The 3,637-nt window shown below is 34.3% G+C and overlaps 1 pseudogene; it reads left to right on the plus strand.

The window, feature by feature from the left end:
• The window catches only part of LOC112008170 (cytochrome P450 76T24-like), an 11,626-nt pseudogene extending 9,500 nt beyond the window's left edge, over nt 1-2,126 (plus strand).
• Nucleotides 2,127-3,637: the final 1,511 nt, after the last annotated feature.

A 3,637-nucleotide genomic window follows, 5' to 3' on the forward strand; every position in this document is an offset into this window, starting at 1 on the left:
ATCGGATGGTCGCCCACAAATTCGAAATGGAAGAACCTTAGGGTTAGGAAAGCTTGTGCTACCCAAATATTTGCCTTGATGCCACACAAGCCCTTCGACAAACAAAGGTACAAGAGCTAATTGACCATGTTAACCAAAGTTGCCAAAGTGGTTCACCCATTGATATTGGTCGAAGTGTTCACAACAGTTCTTAATTCAATATCAAGCACTTTTTTCTCTATGGACTTGGCCCAATATGACTCTAATTTCTCCCAAGAGTTCCGGGACATAGTGTGTGGTGTTGCCGAAGAAGTTGGAAGGCCTAATATTGCAGATTATTTTCCAGCACTTCGTTTGATTGATCCCCAAGGTGTACGCAAAAGGACAAGGATTTATTACATAAAAATATTTGGGATTCTTGATGGTATCATCAAGAAACGACTACAATTAAGAGCTTCATCAAAAGGTTCTAAAACAGGCAACAATGTACTAGATTCACTTCTCAGTCTCATTGAAGAAGATAATTCAAAGATAAGCCTCCTTGATATCAAACATTTGCTTATGGTAACTGACTACCTCTTTAAAACTTTGGTTCAAAGAAAATATCTGAAAAACAATTATACCTAATACAATTATTTAATACTTGCATGTGATGTATTTCTCTCAACAAGAAAAAAAAAAATACTCCGTGATGTATCACGTATTTGATTCAAGTCTCATCTCTTCCTTCTTCATTATTTATCTATAACAAAAATATTAATATTTAATACTAGGTGAATAATTTTGAATATAAACTTGTTCTGAGTAGAATATTATTTAAATTCATTATAATGGATCAAGAACTTCTGCTCCTATAGGAGATATATAATTTTTTATTTTGAGATAAGGATTCACTTTAAAAAAAAAAAAAAAAAAAAAGGTCTTTGATAAGACGGATTAATTTCATGAGACCTGTATCAACTTTTATTTTTGTTTTTCTTTATTTTTTTAATTTGTACATAAATTTGTTACTTTCAGGAAATGAGTAAATATTTTCTTGGTTTCTTAGTACTTGTGATTGTGACAATGTACTAGCTCCTCACCGTTATCGATAGTTTGAAGTCAACATATATCATGATCATCATCATTTTGACAATTTAGGAAAAGTCTTTATGAATTATATGACCCCCATTTCGCCAATCAGGCCATATGTTGATTTCCAATGCACATTTATATTAGTACGTGCAATTCAGAAATATTTGAATTTCACAGAATATTTAAAGCAGGAATGAATGCTAATCAATCTGTATGACCAGTTTTTATCCTCAAATAACTTCAACAAACTTGATGGCTAGTACTCCTTGGGATCTTTGTTAGTTTGTGGGCCTCAACCTTTAGCACCATTGGTAACGTTATGGACTGAGAATTACTAACATGAATTGTTGTGATTTGATTGACATTATTTTTATCGGTTTAACTACTCATACTATTTGTATTATGCACTGATGACAATAGGCCATAAACTTAGGCAACCAATTCTCATACTCCTGTATTGTAGGACTTGTTTCTAGCAGGGATCAGAACAACATCAAGGACTGTGGAATGGGCAATGATGGTGTTATTACACAACCCGGAAAAAATGGCAAAAGCTCGAGATGAGCTTAAAGAAGTCCTAGGCAAGGATGGGCACGTTCAAGAATCAGACATCTGAAAGTTCCATTATCTTCAAGCTATAGTGAAAGAAACTTTTTGATTGCACAATCCTGTGCCTTTTCTAGTACCCCATAAGGCTGAAACAAATGTAGAAATGTGTGGCTTCATTGTGCCCAAAAAATGCACAAATACTAATAAATGTGTGGGCAATGGGACGAGACTCAAGCGTATGGCAAAATCCAAATGTATTTATGCCGGAAAGGTTTTTAGCGCAAGACATTGACTTTAAAGGCCGAGATTTTGAGCTCATTCCATTTGGAGCTGGAAGAAGGATATGCCCTGGATTGCCATTAGCTAACAGAATGGTGCACTTGATGTTAGCTTCTCTTCTTCACCACTTTGCTTGGAAGCTCCCAGATGAGATGAGGCCAGAAGACATGGACATGGGTGAGACATTTGGGATTACCTTACATAGGGCAGTGCCCCTCCGAGCTATTCCCATAAAATCCTTATAACTTTGATTGTCTGTTCTTAGCCAAATATAAATGTGAATTTTTCTGTGTGTTTACCCTAATTTCTCCAATGTTAGGATTTTGCATAAGCATAATAAAGGAAAACAATTATATATCATGCACCATTAGTTTGCAATTCTATTATGGGTTCTAGTTAACTCAATTAATAAACTCATTTATTGTCGGATAAGGTTCGAATTCCACCTACACGTGCCTAGTAATCTTGCTTTCAAAATGGAGAAAATTGTTGGCATTTATCTTGGCCTTCATATTTGTCTTTCTTGTCTGTCTAAACTTTTGGACGAGAGACTGCCTCATATGGAATTGGACGTGATGAATTTAAAGATGGTGATAAAATGGAAGAAAAAGTAAAAGAGAGGGAGAGAACACAGAGAGATTACATAATTCAGCTTGAAAGCTTGCATCCACGGGATAAAGTTCTAAGTGGCTACATCTTTTATATTCTTAATTGTATTTACAATAAACTCTAAGCAGGTATAAAATTATAAATAGAGTCTACAGCAATAAGGTTGGCCCTAGATGAATTTTACAATATATAATTGGACCATTCGGAGCATTAGACATACTAAATCAATAAAGTGAATGCGAAAATGATTTTTCAATACAAATGGACCACTTGAAGCATAAAACATACTAAATCACATAAAGCGAATACGAAACCACTTTTACAGGACAATTTGGATCCCTTCAATAGCAAAATCTTCTAATTAAAGGATCACTTAAATTTTTTGTTGAGACTTTAGTCAAGAAAGAAGACATTAAGGAAGGCAACACAGTAAAGAAGAAACAACAAGAGCACAATTGCAGTGATGTAAAGCCAGAGCAAAACGACAGAGTTTATAAGGAAAGAAAGAAAGGAAGCTAAAATCAAACGGTGGCATTTTACTTAAGTGACTGGCACGTGAGATAGTTGGCACGGGAGATTGTTTAAGTGCTGTATAGCTGTCAAATACGGATTGCTTAGGAAGTTAGTTTGTTAATAGTTAGACTTGTTTCTTTCCCTCCTTTCTCTGGAGCATGTTTATAAGGCAAAGCTTTTGTGCGTGTTTAGTTGGAGTGAATACAGGAAGGATGAAAAATAGAGAGAGGAAAATATGGTAGAAAATGTCATTTTTTAATGTTTGGTTGAGAAAAAAAATAGGAGAGACAGAAAATAGGGGAGAAAGTTTTCCCTCCGGACCCACTTTTTTTATCCTCCCAATTTGAGAGGAAAATCGAGAGAGAAAAGTGCTGAAAAATACATTTTACATTAATACTCTTTCACCTATCCCTCACTTTATTCATGATGACTTTTGCCTCTTCCCAGTAACGTTACTTTGGCTTCTCTCTTTCTTTTTTTCTTTTTCTTTCTTTTTTTTTTAAAAAAATTTTGGGCAACGTTTTTTTTTTTTTTTTTTTTTTTTTAACTAGACGTGATTTTTTTGTGGGGACATGATTTTTTTTTTTAATAAATTTGAGAGATTGTTCTTTTTTTGTGGTTATTTGTCACTTTT

The sequence above is a fragment of the Quercus suber genome, unplaced genomic scaffold (assembly GCF_002906115.3).
Source record: "Quercus suber isolate HL8 unplaced genomic scaffold, Cork oak 2.0 scaffold_247, whole genome shotgun sequence".
NCBI lineage: Eukaryota > Viridiplantae > Streptophyta > Magnoliopsida > Fagales > Fagaceae > Quercus > Quercus suber.